Here is a 22,015-nt window from a genome sequence, read left to right on the forward strand (position 1 = left end):
GTAGTTTATGCAGTAGTTTGTCCTTGCAATTTAATGTATATAGGTAAAACTACCAGACCCATGGGGGGAGAGATTCTCTGAGCACTTTAGGTCTATAGAGAGTGGCAAGGGAGCCAAGAGACTCATTGAGCACATTAGAAGCCAACATGGGGGTAACCCTGAGTGTCTCAAGTTTTTTGGGATAGATAAGGTGGTAGAGAATAGGAGAGGGGGGATTAATGGGGATGAGAAATTGCTACAGCTGGAAAGTCGATGGATAATTAAATTGGGGACAGAGGGCCCTGTAGGATTTAACGATCGGATTGATATGGGGATGTTTTTGTAATTGATTCTAACACGATGACCGAAAGACATGTGGGGATGTTGTTTCATCACCCAAAGTGCCGCTGGGAGTGTTATGTATAACCCTTTTGTGTTTTTTTCTCCTTTTATCATTTTGCCATGTGTAATTTGTACCGATGATGGGCATCTTGGACCTGTGTGGTGGTTACATTTTTTTCCCAATCACTTGATTCCAAGGTCGGAGGTCTGCTTGTATGTAATTACAGATTTGGTTGGTTTATTTACGAGACCAATGATAAAGAAGGCACATGGTGGGGGGTCTCCTCGTCTCCTAGCCTCATTGAGGTCTCATTAATTGATGTTTAGCATAGCCCATATTGTATAAACACTTTGATGACTGTTACGGTGTTTTTAATGTTTTCTTTGATGTAAATGTGCCTGTTGGTGTGTGCCGCTCATGTAGGACTAGGGACTAGGAAGCCCGATTAAGTCACAGGCTATTAGTGTGAAGTCAATTGTGGGTCCAGTACTTTATGGACTTTATCATTTCATAGTGAGCTAGTGATTAGTTCTGTGACCAGTAGGTGGCGATATTTTGCTCCTGGTTCGCGGATTCGTATCAATGCGGAAACTAGGATCTGTGTAATGTGGATGTATTTTGTAAAATGTCCACAAGATGGCAGCCACCCGTCCCCAGGTCCCTATGCGTCTACGCGTCTGAGTGACGCGTACGTGGTGACGTCAACTGACGGCCACAATAGACGGCTGGCGGCGCGGGATAGATGACGCGCATGGAAAGCGCTTCGCCGAGTTATGCGCCTGCGTGGATGCAACGCCGGCTACGTACAGGGGACATGTAGGCGTACATTGGCTGAGTGGAGGAGGGACGGACACTAATCACACCATACAGGTGTGTTGGTAAGGTGAGCTGCTGTCATTGGCCTGTGACTGATTGGGAGGGAGTGGTCTCGGGTATATATGAGTGGACACACATAGAGGGGGTAGATGGTCTCGAGAAAGCCCTCATAGAGGGGCGAAACGATCGTCGACCTGCCTCCGCACCTTGTGTACTACCTCCTGTCTGATAAGTATTGCTGTCTTTTTTGCCTTTTATCCTTGGAAAAAGTTTTTATTGGAAGAATTGCATTAAAAGTTGAATTTTTATTGAAGTAAACCATGGCGAGTAGCTCCTGGATATTTCTTTTCCCCTCTTCGTTACTATAGATACAAGCTGTTTTTCATCTGGATGTTGCACCGCTGGTAGAATTGTGACAAAGCTTTGAGGCAATGGTGTGCACTCGCTCTTTTTATCTGCCTGTTTATCATAGTTTTTAAATAAAGCATGCTACTGTAATTAAAACCCATGAAATGTATTAACCCATTTGTCCCGGTTATAAAACCATTTAAATTATGTCCCTATCACAATGTTTGGCGACAATATTTTATTTGGAAATAAAGGTGCATTTTTTTCAGTTTTGCATCCATCCCTAATTACAAGCCCGCAGTTTATAAAGTAACAGTGTTATACCCTCTTGACATAAATATTTAAAAAGTTCAGTCCCTAAGGTAACTATTTATGTTTTTTTTTTTAATTGTATTTTTTTTTTTTTTTTTTTAATTACAAAAAAAAAAAAAAAAAATTGGGGAGTGTGGGAGGTAATGAGTTAATTTATTGTGTAAATGTAATGTTTGTATATGTAAAATGCTTTTAGGGTGTAGTTTACTATTTGGCCACAAGATGGCCACAGAGTGTTTGTTTACATGCGACCTGTAAGCGTCCGGAAGGACGCTTACAGGAAGCAGTAGGAGGCTGGGAGACGCACAATGATCTCGCTGTTTCTGAAAGAAGCAGCAGATCATTGCGGGGGCTAGATCAACGAACGGGAATGGATTTTCCCGTTCATTGATCTCCGGGCGAGCGGGCGGCGGCGTGCACGAGCGGCCAGTGCGCGCGCACGAGCGGCGGGAGCGCGGAAGGTACGGATTTCTCCGTCCCTGGTTTTTTAGGAGGGAAAAAAGGGGCGGAGAAATTCGTACTGCTGGGGGTAAAGTGGTTAAAATAAAATGTGCTTTGATACATAAAACCCACATGTTTTATTTGCCCATTTGTCCCGGTTATTACAACGTTTAAATTGTGCCCCTAGTACAATGTATGGCGATAATATTTTATCTGGAAATAAAGGTGGATTTTTTTCCGTTTAGAATACTATTTCACTTATTACAAGACACTTTTTTGCAAAATTAACAGTAATATACGCTTATGACATACATATTAGAAAAGTCCCTAAGGTAACTATTTATGTAAAAAAAAATTTTTTAAATGTAATTTTTTTATCAAGTGTATTATTTTGGTAACTGTGGGGCAGGGATGGAAGGGGTTAAACATAATAAAGAAAAAAAAATTAATACATTTTCTATGTAAAACAGTATAGTGGTATAATCGGGTGTATTTTTACTTTTTGACCACAAGATGGTGCTACTGAGACCGTGTTCTATTAATAGAAACACGGAAGTATCTGGTCTTAGAGCTTGCGGATTCTCACATCCTGATCACAGATGGAGGGGGCTGCGACAGTGAAGCGAACGAAAATGACGTGGGGATCGTGAACACGGATATCTACCCACCTGATCCACACGTGAAGTATACAGGGGCATAGATATGCGTACCAGGGATCCTAAAGTGGTTAAAAAATGTTTATAATTTTTTTATATAGTTTTTCTAAATAATGTTACTAGATTATAATTAATTTATCAGATGTGATTCTTTTTAACAGTTTTTAAATTGTTAAACTTAGTGTGACTCTTTTTATCCTTTATAGGCTACAGGGTAGTCAGTTAATGAAGTGCCCAGGATGAATAGTACGTGATAAATATAATGTTTAATCAGTGAGGGTAGCCGGATGGAGTGCCCCTTTAATGACATTTTACTACTGACTAAAGAGCTAACGCGTTTGATATTTCACATTGAATGCTGTCACTTTCACATGAAAATGATTATGCACTTAGCTGTGATATGTAAATTTAGTATGATGTCATTATCCCACCATGTGGGTGGATCTATGTGATGGTATTTAAATGACAACTGAAGTGAGAGGTATACGGAGACTGCCATATGCATTTCCTTTTAAACACTACCAGTTGCCTGGCAGCCTTGCTGATCTATTTGGCTGCAATAGTATTTGAATTTCACCAGAAACAAACGTGGCTAATCATGTCAGATCGGATACTGTCAAACACCTGATTTCTGCATGCTTGTCAAGATCTATGGCAAATAATTATTAGCAGAGGATCAGTGGCATAGCTAGGCAACTTTTATTGTTTAAAAGGAAATAAATATGGCAGCCTCCATATACCTTTCGTTACAGTTGTCCTTTAAGCAGGTGAGGTGTGTTTGCTTATTTCTACACCTGATGAAGGCCTTAATACTGTAACATGTAGTGTGCCCTCTTCAATACAAGCTATCTGCATTTCAAGCCTTCAGTGTGCAGCCTCATGTGTCCTTTTGACAAATTCACAGCAACCTGTGGATTACAGATGACAGTGTCTCAGCATCTACACACACACACACACACACACACACACACACACACACACACACACACACACACACACACACACACACACACACACACACACACACACACACACACACACACACACACACACACACACACACACACACACACTAAAAAAAGTAAGGACGTGGATAAATTATCAGATCAGTTGTCACATTAGTAATGGTATGGAATGTTTTTACTAGTACTAAGTTCCACAGATGAACAAAGCAACGTATGTGATGTGGTACTAAAGCAGAACTCTATGAATTTATGTATGGGGGGTTACGAAGCTTTTCTTAGATATTGCTTATAAACACCATATTACATCATTAAATTAATGCATTCAAACGAATCCAACTGAAAAAAGCAAACTAACTGACGTCTGGTCTTTGTAACTATACTGTCCCCTTAAGGATGTCAACTTTGCAGCTTTCCCTACCTACGAAAAGTGAGATGCGGTAGAGTCCAACTTGTAGGGTGTAAAATATCAGAATTTGTTGTGTCTCATAGATTATGTAATCAGTAGAGTGTTGCTACCTCATCACTGCAGACCTTGTACTAGCTCACCTATGACTAACTGGAGACCTATAATACCCTACCCAGAGCCTACTATTACACAGTGGCCATTTATTCTGGAAGCAGCATAGGTTGTCACACCACCTTCATTTGAAGACAGAAAAGGAATTGCCCAGTTTTCATGTTAAATACACGTAGTTAACATTCAGGCCTTAAAACCTATGTGTATGTACTTTTAAAGGAGCCTCTTTAAGAAGTTAGAAAAAGCTAGGAAGAAGTTAACTCAAGAGGGGAGATGAATGACATTAGCATGTGCAGATAAACAACAGTTTCATGAAATATAATTTATGACAACCAGTATCTAGACGTTGTGCCAACGTGTATTACGTCTCTGGATTTGGCCTGTAGAACGGTTTTCTTATGGGTGTGTCTGACGGCATGGAACATTCACAGCCCCTGAAAACATTTATGTCCAAATACAGAATGAGCCAAGCTGCTCTAGTTGGGATTATTTTTCAACAGTAAATAGGTATGCAAAATCCACGACAACTATTTTATGCTTAATTAATAAGTGCAATTCTACTTTTTGGGAAAAAATAAATGTTATTCCATTCACAAAGCTATATGCAATGCAAATATTTCATAAACAGTACAGAAAACAGCCTTTGAGCAGTTCCCTTGGCATGAAGCTGTAATGCAAGGAGAGGTTACTGGTTGTGAGTGCATGTAGGCTGAGAGCAGTCATTTGGCACAGCTTCACATTGTACTCAAGAGACAGCTCACGACATACTGAAAGAAATGACTACATAAAACACCAGACAAAACTACACCAGCAGACGCATCAATGACTTGTGCCAATCTCTAGGGTTCCCATCCTTGCTACTGGGAAAACAAGGGGGGTTGGCAAAGGAAATGGGGGAATAGGGCACAAAAAAAAAAAAAAAAAAAAAAAAATCAACCACAGACTGAAAAATCAGATAAAAAAAAAAAAGGAACTGGAGCCTAGTTCCTCCCTTCAAAAGAAGAGGAGGAAACGGTTTATAGAATTAACAAAGAATTTCTACAGCAATTTTACTTTATGATCAATAGTAAAGGAAGATACAACCACCAAAGTTACATCATTTAATTAAGGGGTTTTAGAAACAAATCATAGAATTGAAGCATTAGAAGCAGACAACAAGAAACTGAGACTAATGGCAAAAGCACGTTATGAACTTCCTGTAGATGTGTCCACACCTATTGCTGAGATCAGTGGGAATGTATGAAGAAATTGGAAGCAGTTAGGGCCCTTTTCCACTAGCAATCGCAAATCAAATGCCAGCGATTGCGATTTTTCATTAATTCTGTTATACGACTGCGATTTTTCATTTGCATTGCATTATAACTCTAAAAATCGCTCCAGAAAGCGATTGCGATTTCCAAATCGAATCACTATAGTGGAAAATACTTCTCATGATTTCTATGATAAAGTAACAACCCTAGTGATTTAAAAATCACTAGTGATTTGCGATTCAGCTGTGTAGTGGAAAAGGGCCCTTACCTGCACAAAACTGTGGACTGTGTCATTGTTGCAAGAAAGTGTAATTCAGCATGTGCAGAATTTCATAGCATGACACATCATACTAGAAAAGAGGTTTCTCAAAAACAATGTCATGTATATTTAACGGAAGTGTAATTATACCATAAGAGGCCTTCCAGGTTTCCAGAGAGTAAATCACCTGGTTACAGGGACATCCCTCCTCCTGCAGGACCTACAGCATCCTGAACTATACGGTACATGGATGCAAATTACCGATAAGGGCCTGGCAGTGAAATATGACTCTATGGTGGTGTTAATAATAAGCATTATTTTGGGTTGTTAAAAATGGACCCTGATGAAGCAACTCAATATGAGCAGACAACCTGCAAATGAAGTGTCACACTAGTTTTAAGGCAAAGGCGTATTCAATAGGTTTCACATGATTTGCCCAAAACATGAGTATGGCAAATGCAAACACTGATTAATGTATACATGAATATTATAAAATATAAGCAATTTTAATAATTGAAGAGAGGGCTATGGAGGCTGCCATATTTATTTTCTTTTAAACAATACCAGTTGCCTGGCAGTTCTGCTGATCTCTTTGGCTGCAGTAGTTTCTGAATAACACCAGAAACAAGCATGCAGCTAATCCAGTCAGACTTCAGACAAAGTACCTGATCTGTATGCTTGTTCAGAGTATATGGCTAAAAGTATTGGAGGTAGAGAATCAGCAGAACAGCCAGGCAATTTGCATTGTTTAGGACAAATACAACTGAGAAGCATGTGGCGGCTGCCATATTCATTTCATTTAATTCCAGATGCCTGGCAACCTGCTAATCAGTTTGGCTGCAGGAGTGTCTGAATTACACACCTGAAACATGCATGTTGTGAATCTTGTTGGATTTTTATCAGACATATCTGATTTGTATGCTTGTTAAGGGGCTGTGGCTAAAAGTATTAGAGGGAAGAGGGTCAGCAGGACAGCCAGGCAACTGGTATCATTTGAAGTAAATATGGCAGCCTCCATATCCCGTAAAATGAAGTTGTCCTTTAAAGAGAATCTGTATTGTTAAAATCGCACAAAAATAAACATACCAGTGCGTTAGGGGACATCTATTACCCTCTGTCACAATTTCGCCGCTCCTCGCCGCATTAAAAGTGGTTAAAAACAGTTTTAAAAAGTTTGTTTATAAACAAACAAAATGGCCACCAAAACAGGAAGTAGGTTGATGTACAGTATGTCCACACATAGAAAATACATTCATACACAAGCAGACTGTATACAGTACACCCTTCCTTTTGAATCTCAAGAGATCATTTGTGTGTTTCTTTCCCCCTGCAGCTATCTTCCACTGAAGTGTCAGGCTGTTTCTTCCTGCAGAGTGCAGACAGCTCTGCCTGTATGTAATTCCTCAGTATGTGAAAGCCCAGCCAGCTCAGAGGAGGATTTATCCAGCTTGTAAGAGATAAGAGAGAAGAGAATAGCTGCCCTAATCTAAATAATACACAGGCAGTGTGCAGAGAGGGGCCTGGAGGGGGGGGAGATGCATCACAGAACCACAACACTGAAGAACTTGGCAGCCTTCCAGACACAGGCTGACAAGTCTGACAAGAGAGAGATAAGTTGATTTATTACAGAGATGGTGATAGTAGAACGTGCTGCAGTAAGCCAGAACAGATTAGAATAGCTTTTGGAACTTGTAGGATGATAAAAAACAGGATGCAATTTTTGTTACGGAGTCTCTTTAAAAGGAAATACATAGGTCAGCCTCCATATTCCTTTCAGTTCAGGTGTGCATTAAAGGGAATCTGCAGTGAAAATAAACTTATGATATGATTTGTATGTGTAGAAAATCTAAGAAATAAATATTAGCATCAGATATAGGAGTCTAACATTGTTTCCAGTACAGAAAGCGTTAAGAAACTCTAGTTGTTATCTGAGCAAAAGTGCTTATTTGAGCTTCACAACTTTCAAAGCTGCAGAGAGCTCTGTCTTCTGAAGCTTATTATTTCAAGTGTTTGTCTCTGTATTTTTTTTTCTGCAGAGTAAAGCTCAAAAGGTCATTAGCCTGCTCTGTGAAATCATTCAGAATGCTGAGTGTAGTGTGTAAATTGCAAATATTAGAGAACGATGCAATGTTATAAAAAAAAGTTGTAACTGTAAATAAAAATATGAGACCATTTTCTTTGCTACTAATGTTCTATTACAGAGACACTGAAGCGAAAAAAAAAATGATATAGTGAATTGGTTGTGTACTATGAATAATTACTAGAAGATTAGCAGCAAAGAAAATGTTCTCATATTTTTATTTTCAGGTGTATAGTGTTTTTTCTAACATTGCATCAGTCTATAATATGTGCAGATTACACAACACTCAGCATTCAAAATGATTCTTTCAGAGCAGTCTATGAACTAATGACCTCTCCTCTGGCAGAGAAAAAGTAAATCGTTCAGGAACAGTTGAGATAATAAAAGTTAGAAAACAGCCCTCTCCACGACTTTGAAAGTCGTAGAGCTTAATGGCTTTTTTGCATAGAGATAACAACTGGAGTTTCTTAACTCTTCCTGTACTGGAAACAATTAGACTGATGTATATGATCTTAATGTTTTATTTCTTAGCTGTACTACACATACAAATCATAATATTTTTTTCTGCTTCAGTGTCTCTTTAATTATCAGGCAATTCCTTATATCATAATTTTTTTTCGCTTCAGTGTCACTAAGCTTCATTCAGTAAAATTTCTCTTTAAGATTCCTTTTGCAGCAGCAACCAGTGGGAATTTGTTGCTGACTTTAAGGCAGGTATCACACTTGAGTCTGCGGAAAATGGCCACGGCTTTCTGCGGAGAATTCTGTACGTTTTTCCATACACTTCAGACAATAGCCAGATGACTGTCGGCAATAGGAATTGCAAGCAGTGCACGCAATAAGCAACACAGCCAGTATTTCTTTTACCCTGCATGTGGAAAAACACACATAACATCACTTGACCACAAATATCTGTAGGGAATTAGTACCTGCTTTTTCGCATTGCGGCAAAGCACATGGGATTCCCCTAAGTGTGATCCCTGCCTAAGGCAAGTTATGAACATAGGCAATACCACTATTTCTCTCTTGAAAATGTGTCCACCTTTGTGCCATACAGCAAGTAACCCCCCATCTCACATTACAAAGCAGCTAGTATTATTTTACAGGGCTGACAACTGTTATAATCACTATTAGTAAGTAAAGAGCCTATTGAATTTCTACTATAGTATCCTCTATTGTTTTCATAATGCATACCTCAGTCATCTAATATTATGCACAATATACAGGGAGTGCAGAATTATTAGGCAAATGAGTATTTTGACCACATCATCCTCTTTATGCATGTTGTCTTACTCCAAGCTGTATAGGCTCGAAAGCCTACTACCAATTAAGCATATTAGGTGATGTGCATCTCTGTAATGAGAAGGGGTGTGGTCTAATGACAACACCCTATATCAGGTGTGCATAATTATTAGGCAACTTCCTTTCCTTTGGCAAAATGGGTCAAAAGAAGGACTTGACAGGCTCAGAAAAGTCAAAAATAGTGAGATATCTTGCAAAGGGATGCAGCACTCTTAAAATTGCAAAGCTTCTGAAGCGTGATCATCGAACAATTAAGCGTTTCATTCAAAATAGTCAACAGGGTCGCAAGAAGCGTGTGGAAAAACCAAGGCGCAAAATAACTGCTCAGGAACTGAGAAAAGTCAAGCGTGCAGCTGCCAAGATGCCACTTGCCACCAGTTTGGCCATATTTCAGAGCTGCAACATCACTGGAGTGCCCAAAAGCACAAGGTGTGCAATACTCAGAGACATGGCCAAGGAAAAAAAAGGCTGAAAGACGACCACAACTGAACAAGACACACAAGCTGAAACGTCAAGACTGGGCCAAGAAATATCTCAAGACTGATTTTTCTAAGGTTTTATGAACTGATGAAATGAGAGGGAGTCTTGATGGGCCAGATGGATGGTAAAGTATTGGTAAATGGTGGCTGGATTGGTAAAGGGCAGAGAGCTCCAGTCCGACTCAGATGCCAGAAAGGTGGAGGCGGAGTACTGGTTTGGGCTGGTATCATCAAAGATGAGCTTGTGGGGCCTTTTTGGGTTGAGGATGGAGTCAAGCTCAACTCCCAGTCCTATTGCCAGTTTCTGGAAGACACCTTCTTCAAGCAGTGGTACAGGAAGAAGTCTGCATCCTTCAAGAAAAACATGATTTTCATGCAGGACAATGCTCCATCACACGCGTCCAAGTACTCCACAGCGTGGCTGGCAAGAAAGGGTATAAAAGAAGAAAAACTAATGACATGGCCTCCTTGTTCACCTGATCTGAACCCCATTGAGAACCTGTGGTCCATCATAAAATGTGAGATTTACAAGGAGGGAAAACAGTACACCTCTCTAAACAGTGTCTGGGAGGCTGTGGTTGCTGCTGCACGCAATGTTTATGGTGAACAGATCAAAACACTGACAGAATCCATGGATGGCAGGCTTTTGAGTGTCCTTGCAAAGACAGGTGGCTATATTGGTCACTGATTTGTTTTTGTTTTGTTTTTGAATGTCAGAAATGTATATTTGTGAATGTTGAGATGTTATATTGGTTTCACTGGTAAAAATAAATAATTGAAATGACAACAACAACAAATAACATTTGTAAAGCGCTTTTCTCCCGTGGGACTCAAACGCATAAGCATGGCTCCGACCATCGTGGTACAGAGGAAGTGTTTTATAAATCTGGAAATGCCAGGCTAAACAGGTGGCTTTTCAGTCTGGATTTGAAAAGCTCCAGGGATGGTGCTGTCTTTACTGGGTGTGGTAGGGAGTTCCAAAGAGTAGGGGCAGCATGACAGAAGGCTCTGTCTCCAGATTTTTTGAGGTGCACTCTGGGAGTGACCAAGTTTATAGAACTTGCTGATCTGAGGTTGTGAGAGGTGTGGTGCAGCTTCAGCAAGTCCTTCATGTATCCAGGGCCCAGATTGTGCAGGGATTTGAATGTCAGCAGTCCAATCTTGAAGAGTATTCTCCATTCTACTGGTAGCCAGTGCAGTGAGCGAAGGATCGGTGTAATGTGACAGTGGCGAGGCTGGTTTGTTAGCAATCTGGCAGCAGCATTCTGCACTAATTGCAGGCGACGCAGGTCCTTTTTGGGGAGGCCAGCATAAAGGGCATTGCAGTAGTCTAGCCGTGATGTGATGAAGGCGTGGACTAGGGTTGGAAGATCCTCTGGGGGAATCAGATGTTTAATCTTTGCAATGTTCTTCAGATGAAAGAAGGAAGATTTAACTACAGATGAAATTTGGTTTCGGAAACTCAATTCCCCATCGATTAGTACGCCAAGGCTGCGCACAAGGTTGGAGCTGTTTATGTCTGAATTCCCAATCCTGATTGGTGTTGCTTTAGGATAGAGCTGTTTTGATGGCGAGCACTGGCTTTGGACAAACAGGACCTCAGTTTTGTCAGCATTCAGTTTCAACCAGTTATCATTCATCCATGCCTGAAGCTCAGCTAAGCAAGAGTTTATTTTTGGGGTAGGGTCTGTTCCACCAGGTTTGAAGGACAGGTATAGCTGTGTGTCATCGGCGTAGCAGTGGTACGTCAGGCCATGTCGTTGGATAAGTGTACCGAGTGGCAACATGCAGATTGCAAACAGCAGAGGGGATAGGATTGATCCTTGTGGCACTCCGAATTGTAGAGGTGCAAGTTTGGACATTATAGGTCCTAGGGATACTCTCTGTGTTCTGTCAGTCAGGAATGATCTGAACCACTGGAGGACTGATCCACTGATGCCACAGTACTCCTGCAGTCTGTTAAGCAGGATTTCATGGTGAACTGTATCAAAAGCCGCTGAGAGATCCAACAGGATTAGGATGGAGCATTCCCCTCTGTCCCTTGCCATGAGCAGATCGTTGCAGACTTGGATGAGGGCTGTTTCACAGCTGTGGTGTTTCTTAAAGCCAGATTGTAGAGGGTCCAGGATGTTGTTTACTGACAGCCTGGTTTCAAGTTGCAGATAGACAGCCTTTTCAATAACTTTACCTAAGAAGGGGAGGTTGGAGACAGGTCTGTAGCTGCTCATAGCATCTGGATCCATGGAAGGTTTTTTAAGAAGGGGCTTGATGATTCCTTCTTTTAGAGAGGTAGGAAACCTCCCTGCTTGCAGAGAGCAATTTACTATTTTGTGAAATGCTGGACCAAGCAGGTCAGGGCATTTCAGCATATGTTTAGTTGGTCCAGGGTCCAGGTCGCAGGTTGTCTGGCGGAGACGACAGAGGATGTCTGAGATCTCTTCCTCACTAATACTTTTAAAGTCAGTTCAGGGTGTTAGGTTGTTTTTGCAGCTATTTCCATTAGTTGCATGAGTCTTAGGTGCTGTGGACTGAATGAGAGACCGAATAGAAGATACTTTGTCAGCAAAGTAGCAAGCAAATTTCTCACATAGCTCCTTTGAGGGAGTTATAGTGGGTTTTAGACGGGATGGATTACATAGTCTATCAACTGTGCGGAATAGCTGCGCTGGTCTGTTGGCGGCCTTTGCGATCTCCTGTGATAGGTAGGAGGATTTTTTCTTGGTGATCGCATTTTGGTAGCTTTCCAGGTGAGAGACAAGGGTGTGTTTATCTTTTGAATTCTGAAATTTTCGGCACTTCCTTTCTAGTCTGCGCACTTCTTTCTTTATGTCCTTTAGTGAGCTGTCAATTCACCGTGCATGGTGAAGTGGTGTAGATCGTTTGATGCGAACTGGAGCGAGGGCGTCATAGGCAGATGACACTGCATGGTTGTACATCAGGACCATGGAATCTGGGCCTGCGCAATGATTGGTTAATGCGTCGAAGTTGAGGATATTCTGAACGTGCTGGGGTGAGACATCTTTCAGTGAACGGTATTTTAGGAGTTCTTTCCCTCTGTGTTTTATCGCTGGTGCTGTCAGTATATATATACTTTTTTGTTAGGTTGCCTAATAATTATGCACAGTAATATTCACCTGCACACACAGATATCCCCCTAAAATAGCTAAAATTAAAAACAAACTAAAAACTACTTTCAAAAATATTCAGCTTAGATATTAATGAGTTTTTTGGGTTCATTGAGAACATGGTTGTTCAATAATAAAATTATTCCTCAAAAATACCACTTGCCTAATAATGCTGCACTCCCTGTATATTACAGCATCATCCAAAACTGCCAGTCATCCACTTCAGCGATTTATCCATCATCAGCAATGTATCAGAGAGCGATGCCTTCATTTGTTACACAGAATGTTGCACAAGGAGGGCACAAACTGCAAACACAACCATTTATATTACAAATAAGTACAACAAAATGACAACCATACTTGCTAAGAGTAACAGCTGTACAAATATAGCTCATAGTCAAACACACACTGCCAAAATAATGTCACTGCACATAGGTCCTCAAAATACATCTCCAATGCTGGTTACTACGTTCAATTTTCACACACAGCTGTTGCTACTTAGGTACTGTTTATTAAAGGGATACTGTAGGGGGGTCAGGGGAAAATGAGTTGAACTTACCCGGGGCTTCTAACGGTCCCCCGCAGACATCCTGTGTTGGTGCAGCCACTCACCGATGCTCCAGCCCCGCCTCCGGTTCACTTCTGGAATTTCTAACTTTAAAGTCTGAAAACCACTGCGCCTGCGTTGCCGTGTCCTCGATCCCTCTGATGTCACCAAGAGCGCACAGCGCAGGCCCAGTATGGTCTGTGTCTGCGCAGTACACTCCTGGTGACATCAGCGGGAGTGAGGACACGGCAACGCAGGCGCAGTGGTTTTCTGACTTTAAAGTCAGAAATTCCAGAAGTGAACTGGAGGCGGTGCCGGAGCATCGGTGAGTGGCTGCGCCAACACAGGATGTCTGCGGGGGACCATTAGAAGCCCCGGGTAAGTTCAACTCATTTTCCCCCGACCCCCCCCCCCCCTACAGTATCCCTTTAATGATCCATGGTACAAATACACAAGATCACTGATCTCACCATTTTTTGAGCACTCTGGCACTTAAAGCCCCTGGAAAGATCTGCTCAAAAACTCAAACCAAACCAAAGAATAAAAACATGAAATAAAAATAGAAACAAAGTATCAATATTTAGTATCTATATAGTGCCGACATCTACCAAAGCGGTGTGCATGGTGTATGGTCTTGTCACTTTTTTTAGGGGGAAGCCAATTAACTCGTCTGTATATTTTTGGAATGTGGGAGAAAACTGAAGTACCCAAAGGAATCCAACAGACTAAAAATGCTATATAAGGATATAATATATGGCATTGTATAGGACTATGAATGTATAGGATTACTTTATTACCGGTAATACAGTTTATATCTAAAAAAACAAAAAAAACAAAAACAAGACCTCCCAATTTGATGGGGCTAAAAGATTTCAGCAAGTTCAATCAAAGCTATTAATTTGACCGGAAAAGTCAATTCCTACGTGCCTACTTTATTAAAGATACTGGCCATCAGAAAATGAAAAGAAATCTGATGTGGCCGCTATGAAAGACCAACAGGTAGATCTGCATGTCAATATTGGTGTTTCTGCAAGCACTAGATGAAAAATACATTTCCCTTAAAGGACCTCTCTAGCAAAAAAAGTATGCAGTTAAAATCAGACAGAACTGACAGGTTTTGGACTAGCCCATCTCCTCACGGGGGATGAGGAGATGGACTAGTCCAAAACCTGCCAGTTCTGAAAGATTTTAACTGCTTACTTTTTTGCTGAAGTGGTACTCTACGTCTGCTCAATCAGTCACCAGTGTTGGAAATCTGCTGGGGTCAGAGACTCTGGGGCATGAGCTTACACTCCTGGTTTGCATCAGGCAAGGCATTCATTGCATTGGCTTACAATGATTGCATGCATAACGTTTTAATCATAAGTTTATGACCATCTCTGCACTTTTCCCAGTTGGTAGTTCTACACATGGCTTAGGCATCAAGCTCTTGTCTGGGTCCTGAGCATATATTCTGCAATGGTTGGAGGACTTATGTTTTGAACACATGTACGAGGACTGTTGCCAGGCAGGGATCGGGACTCTATCCCTTGGATGACAGCTCGGGCCAAAGACTGTACAGACGTGTTGGGGATATTCTCTCTACCAGAATCTCTAATTCATGTTCTCATTATTGCTTTTAGGTACATTAATCTCTGGTGTGAGAAATAGGTATGAAATGCAATTTTTATGTCAGTTTTATGGAAATGTATGCAGCTTAAAAATGCACTCAAATTGCATTCAACTGGCACATTTACAAGCTGCATACATTTCCATTAAAATTGCATCAACTCGAGATTATCTGCATCATATTGATTATTCCTACTAAGAAACATCTCATTACTTCCACAATGCAGGCAAAATAATTCCTCAACATCTTCCAACCCAACAGATCAATCAAATGCAGCCATGGCACGATGCTGCTTTATTATGCCTGACTCTTATATTATTTATATAGAGCCGACATCTTCTGTAGCGCTGTACTAAGTACCGTATATTTCGGCTTATAAGACCCTCCGGAATATAAAACACACTTAGAGGGTTAGAGGTTCCTAGGAGTCTTTTAAAACCCCTTTACGCTTTTCCCTTTTATCTCAAAGAGTCTCAGTATCCAATATTAGCCAAGCTGCCATTTATGTGTTTTCCCCATTATTTTGTGCTTTTTTTCAGGTTCTCCATTTCTTCCCAGAGCCCCAAAGCACACTAGTGATAGGAACTTGTTTAGTGTACATCAGGGGTCAGGAACCTTTTTTAATGAGCGAGCCATGAACGCCACATATTTTAAAATGTAATTCCGTGAGAGCCATACAATAGGTTTCAAACTAAATACAAGTACAATTAGAGTGGCCGCTAGTTTTGGAGGGAGCACGAGTAAGCTAGTAGTGCACGCTACAGCAGTAGTGTGCCTAGTTGCGCTGCAACACTAAGCTGTGCTTCTTGAGCGAAGAAGCTAAGTGAATCAACCTCTACTGATTTGTCTGCGAGCCAGATGCAGCCATCAAAAGAGCCACACCTGGCTCCCAAGCCATAGGTTCCCTACCCCTGGGGTACATCCTAAAGCACAGATGAATAGTATGTAACTATAGAAACATGTAATAAGAAGACAAATAGCAATGCTGGGGAGCTGGAGTCATGCAGGCAGCCTCAGATAGTCATTTACACTCAGTAGAAGCCAGTACAGAGGACTCTGACTGCTCCTTCAGTATTAGCATGGCAAATCATCACAGGCAATGCCCAGCACTTCCAGCACCATCGCTATGTGCCACAATAACACGCTGCCACCTCCTTTCACAAAACACCTCTATTGTGCTGTGATTGTGTTTATTTCCACTAGACTTTACAGACCTCAGATTCCTCCAATCTCCCATCATGCAGGCAGACAAACCAGAGCAAAGTTTGTGCACATGGAGATCCTTCAGATCTGACAGTTAAAGGACAACTGCAATGAGAAGGATGTGAAGGCTGCCATATTTATTGCCTTATAAAAAATAAAATGACTGGCAACCCTGGTGATCTATTTTGCTGCAGTAATGTTTGAATAACACCAGAAACAAGCATGCAGCAAATCTTGTCAGACCTGACATTGGCTTCAATTCATCAAAGGGTGTTTGATAACAAAATCCCAGTCCTTAAAATACCGCATTCGGTATTTTACACTTCACTGTGCTAATTCATCAATATTTTCCCATGTGTGGTAGAGGTTCGTTAAGTTACCGAAGTACTACAGCTTCAGTTCATCAAAGGCTGTTAGATAACAGCAGAGTGGTGCAGAGCAGCTTGGAATGTCTCTGTGTTGTTACAAGCTGATAACAATAGAAGGCATCCAGACATCCCTTTACATGTAAACGTGTTATAGTTACTGTTACTTATACTGCCTCTGCTGCTCTGAATCTGTCCATCAGTGTTTCTTAACATTTTACTTATTTGCCACAACGTAGATAAACTTCCTGGAGACTTTACAAATGCCATGCTTGGTGATTTCACCACATGCATCTTTGTATATTCAAACAGGGACTCAAAGGGTTAAACCACCGAAGGACATCTGGGGATATCTTTTGTCCCGTTATCTCTGCTCACTGCCTGGGAGGTCTGGAAGCTTGTGTGGAGAAGCCTGTGTGACCTATCAGCAGCACTTGCAGGAGAACAGGGGCTGTTTCTATTGGCTGCCTGCTCCTGTTAATCATGAAAACATTCACACAGAAGGCTTTCGAAGCCTGTAACGACAGGGGAGAGCTGGAGATAAACACCGAATGTGCTAGCGAATGTGGTAACCTTGATGAATTAACATTTACTGACATTTGCTGACATGTGTTGAGCACAAGTCGGTAATTTATCTCATTGCTCTGTGATTTCAGCTTCTCATTCGGTAACAGCTTTGATGAATTAACATTTTCTTAAGTGCTCCGTTAACTCAGCTGTTTTCAGCATTACCGAATGCGGTAATGCTTGATGAATTGAAGCCAATGTCAGAAACACCCGATTTGCTGCATGCTTGTCCAGGGTCTATAGCTAAAAGTATTAGAGGCAAACAATCAGCAAGATAGCCAGGCAACTAGTATGGTTTAAAATACGGCAGCCTCCATATTCCTCTCGTTGAATTTGTCCTTTAACCTCCTTGGCGGTTATCCTGAGCTAGGGTCGGGGTGGAAAACCGCAGCTAAGAGCGGTGATCCCGACCTCTGTTCGGGGTAGCTGCCGGAGGCTGAATGCAGAGCAATGAGCGCAGCAGGAGCGTTTCTACATTCCTCCCGGGAATCCCGACGTCGGGTGGCATTCTTCTTCCTCTCCTCCGGGGCTCTGCTTCCTGCTGGTGAGATCGCTTTTCGCAATTTCACTTTAGAGTTGCAGCGCCACCCGGAGGATGGAGGCTTAACTGCAGCACTGGAGCCAGAGAGGTGAGTGATTGCTGGGCACCTGCAGATCTCCCTGGCAGCATGATTTTTTCCAGGTTTTAGGGTCTGAAAAGGTGCAAAAAAAATTGCACCGCTTTTAGACCCTAAAATCCGGAAAGAATCAGAACGCCAAGGGGGTTAATATATCCCTGTTCTTTAGGAAGGCCCTATTAATTGCCAAAAGCAAGGAATCATATTCACTAATTCAGTAGCTGAATACAACTAAGGCTCGTGCCAAAGTCAAAACGGCCTGGAACGGAGCGTACCCTCTAATTAAGGTTTGCGTCTGGTTCATGTCCGTAGCAGATGTGTTTCCAACATGAGTTTCTATAGGAAATGCATCCACTATGCAGAAAAATGATGCAAATTGAAACTTTGCGTTTGTTTTACCGTCTGATTGCATTTCTATTGACATTGTGAGTGGATGTCATTAATAATAATAAGATCTATTTACTGCCGTTCTTACATTCCGCTACGATTTGGTAAATGGGGCAAAAAGTGTTCAATTTGCATTGCAGTGGGAATTACTGGGCACCCAATACACTTTTGCTCCAGACAGTTTTGCACCGGTTATGGTTACAGAACTGGTCGCTCGAAAGAACCATTCTTGATCATTTTGTGTGGCATTTGTCTGTACAAACACACTATTCTGCTATCTGCTGAGCAATGTGTTATGCCCGATTGAGAAAGGAGAAGAAGAGAATTGCAGAGATTGGGTATCGTTTTCTAGCTTTTGCAATCACTAACTACCAGTCTGGTGACACCTGTAAAACACTCTGCAAAGACAACCAAGATACAGAACAATTGTTTAGCTGCCCAATGCTAGGCAGTTAGGCAGTAATGTTGCAAGAGTGTATGTGAGGCCTAGAAAAAGCTGATAAATTAACATAATTCTATTATTAGGTGAGGTTTTGAAAATCATGCATTCTTAAAAAATAAGATTATACCTCCCCAGGGCAAAATCTGACACCATGTAAATGTGTTTGACAAAGGAATTGTAGAAGCTATATTGTAGAAGATATATTGATCTTTGTATATGTGAATTCCTGTAATAATTTTGATTGGATCAACATAAAAAGCAGAAACATAATGCTCGTGTTTTCTGAAACACCAAATCATTTGTAACACAAACTGTCAAATCAAGGTCACCAAGTCACTGTGTATTTAATAAGCCATCATCAAAATGGTTCAGTGTTGAATGAAAACATTACCAGTTTTTATTCCATTTATTTTGTGAAATGTTCAAGCTCAAATAACAATAAAATAAAGAAGTCAGTTTGCATGCTGCCATTATAAAACAGGATACCAGTGGCTGCATGCCTCAAAGCACTGTGTATAGTATAAAGTAATGCTTCATACACAACGCTAGATTGTTCTTGTGAGTACACACACTTTTTACTGCCCACCCCTCTTCTCATTCAGTAGTGATTGTGGGTATGTCTCTTCCTTTCCTGTTGAGAGGTTTTCATCTTATAAACATTTTTTTTATATTTGCGCCTTGTTAATTAAAGATGCACGAGGGAAGCCCTAACAGGAAATCCCGTTCAGAGCAGGATTTCCTGTTGGGTATGATCGCCGGCGGCGATCGGAGGGGTGGGAGGGATAGCGCAGGAAGGGGAGAATCATGTAGCTAGCGCTAGGCTAGCTACATTATAAAAAAAAAAAGTGAGAAAAAAAAACACCCGCGGCCGAGCACCGCAAAACAATTAAACGCCAGGGTGGTTAAACAAAAGGAACCTGAAAAGAATATAACCGCTTTTAGAGAATGGCTTAATTTACTCCCACCCAGGGTTAATTAGTTCCATGCATAGCAGACTACACATACTACAGAGAAAAGATGGAGACTTATCACTGCTGTAGATGCTGCACAGGAAGAGTTAGGCAGTGGATCCGTGTTTGTATTGGCTGAAGGTATTGATTGCCAACTCCATTCACTTTTTATGATGAACACCACCAGACAATAGGCTTACTGAACTTAGCATTGTTTGAAGTTAACGTCTCAATTTTTGTTCTTCATTTATTAAAGAAATAAAGTTATCAAAACCCATATTACATATGAAAAGCAATCCACAACCAACTAGTTAAAAGCAATTAGCAATTAAAGGCAGCTGACTGAGTAAACCAATAGTTGGATTGATCCTGATCAGATACTGAACCTTCCCAAGACGAAGAAGAAAAAGCAGTTTAACTATATTAGCCTGAAAATGGTGAGAAAACATTTTTAAATCTCTTTAGTGAGCCATTATCTCTCAGATATCAGAAATTATGGACACAATTTCTCAGTATTAACCCTCCTGGCGGTAACCCTGACCTACACTCGGGGTAGCCGCCACAGAGGATTTCTCTGCCCCGGGAGGGATTTTTTGAATTAAATTTGCTTTAGCCTTTGTAGCTAGCACTTCGCTAGCTACCATTGTCCCCCAAGTCCCTCTGCTCTTTTTTGATTGCCCCGATCGCCAATTTACGTACCCCCCCCCCCCCCACCCGGATACCGCGATGGCACAGCCTCTCCAATCAGCTCCAGGCTTCGCGATGGGGAGGATCGGGATTGCGCATGAAGTCACAGCGTCGATGACGTCAGACGTCATGTCCGATCGTTGCCATAGCAACGACTGAAGCTCATTGGGGAGGCTGCGGCTCTCGCGGGATCGCGGCTAGGCAACGTATAGCAGCGGCGATCCGGGGGGGGGGGGGGGGTAGGGGGGGAATCAGAAGGCTCCGGGGGACTTGGGGGACAATGGTAGCTAGTCTAGTGCTAGCTACAAAAGGCTAAAGCAAATTTTATTAAGAAAAACCCCTCCCGTGGACGCAGCCTCAGAAACTGCGTACCGCCAGGGAGGTTAACTTTGAAAACCCAGGATAGTTGTGTTGAAACACGCAGAGTAAAAAGTGTAATCACATTCTATCCGAGAAGCCAATGGCCGATTTCAGCCGAAAAGTGGCCTAAAACATCCCAGAAAACCTCCCAATCTAAGATCTGTATAGGTATAATATGGCTAAGTTAGTGTCCAGCACTCTTCAATAAGAAAGACAAAAGGACAAAAAATAGGATTCATGAAAAAGCAGCAAGAGGTGCAACAATACATTCATCTTATAATGTACAGGCTTTGCTAGATACTGTTCTATAGACAGGCATGTCAGAAGTGAAGGTCCTTATGCTAGGTACACACTATACAATTTTCTGTTAGATTTTCTCTTAGATTTACCTGCCAGATAGATTTACCTACAACATGGAAAAAAACTAACAGAAGAATCTAACAGAAACTTGTATGGTGTGTATAGAGAGGTCCCATTATGTCTAACAATAAAATAGCAAAAGATAAGGCTTCTCTACCATGTTAGCCAAGAGACCTATTTTAGGTAGGAAGAGCAAGATACTGTGAAAATGATACCTGTTAATTACAAACACATTTTCCTGTAATAACAGAAGGTGCGAGTTCTGCCCACACATTCTGTGCATGATGAGCCAAATGCAAATACTAAACTCACAGCAATACGATCGATCATACACCAGATCAATTTTCTTGTGCATTATTTAGTATTACATGCACAATACTTTGCATAAAATGCAAGTGCTTAAAGGACACCTGAAGTGGGAAGGATATGGAGGCTGCCATATTTATTTCCTTTTAAGCAATACCAGTTGCCTGGCTGTCCTGTTTATCCTCTGCCTCTAATAGTTGTAGCCATAGGCCCTGAACAAGCATGCAGAAGATGTTTCTGACATTTTTGTCATATCTGACAAGATTAGCCGCATGTTTATGGTGTGATTCAGACACTACTGCAGCCAAATAGATCAGCAGGGCTGCCAAGTAACTGGTATTGTTTAAAGAGAACCAGAGACGAAATAAAGAAAAGATTTTATACATACGTGGGGTTTCCTCCAGCCCCATACACACAGATCGCTCCCACGCCGCCATCCACCGCTGCCCGCAGCTACGAGAACCGGATCCCCGCTCTTCCGTCAGTCGGAGCCAGTCTAGCGTAGGAGAATGCGATCTTTGGGCATCTCTCCAGCAGCTGCTGGAGAGATACGTAGAGGGCGCACTTCTCCTGCATAGCTGGCTCCGATGACGTCAGTGACGGGAGCAGGTTCTCGTAGTTGCAGGCAGCGGAGGACGGCGGCGTGGGAGCCATCCATGCGTATGGGGCTGGAGAAAGCCCCAGGTAGAAAACCTTTTATTTCATCTCTGGTTCCCTTTAAAAGAAAAATATGGCAGCCTTCA

General features: G+C 41.6%; 1 protein-coding gene and 1 non-coding gene across 3 annotated transcripts in view; both read right to left on the minus strand.

Annotated features, from left to right (window-relative positions):
* The window catches only part of GALNT1 (polypeptide N-acetylgalactosaminyltransferase 1), a 236,347-nt gene that overhangs the window by 47,191 nt on the left and 167,141 nt on the right, over nucleotides 1-22,015 (minus strand). The window lies entirely within an intron of this gene.
* Nucleotides 16,037-16,127, minus strand: LOC137520073 (small nucleolar RNA U6-53/MBII-28). The gene has a single exon (XR_011021418.1). It is a non-coding gene; the product is annotated as a small nucleolar RNA U6-53/MBII-28 (small nucleolar RNA).

This window comes from Hyperolius riggenbachi, chromosome 5 (genome assembly GCF_040937935.1).
Source record: "Hyperolius riggenbachi isolate aHypRig1 chromosome 5, aHypRig1.pri, whole genome shotgun sequence".
Lineage (NCBI taxonomy): Eukaryota > Metazoa > Chordata > Amphibia > Anura > Hyperoliidae > Hyperolius > Hyperolius riggenbachi.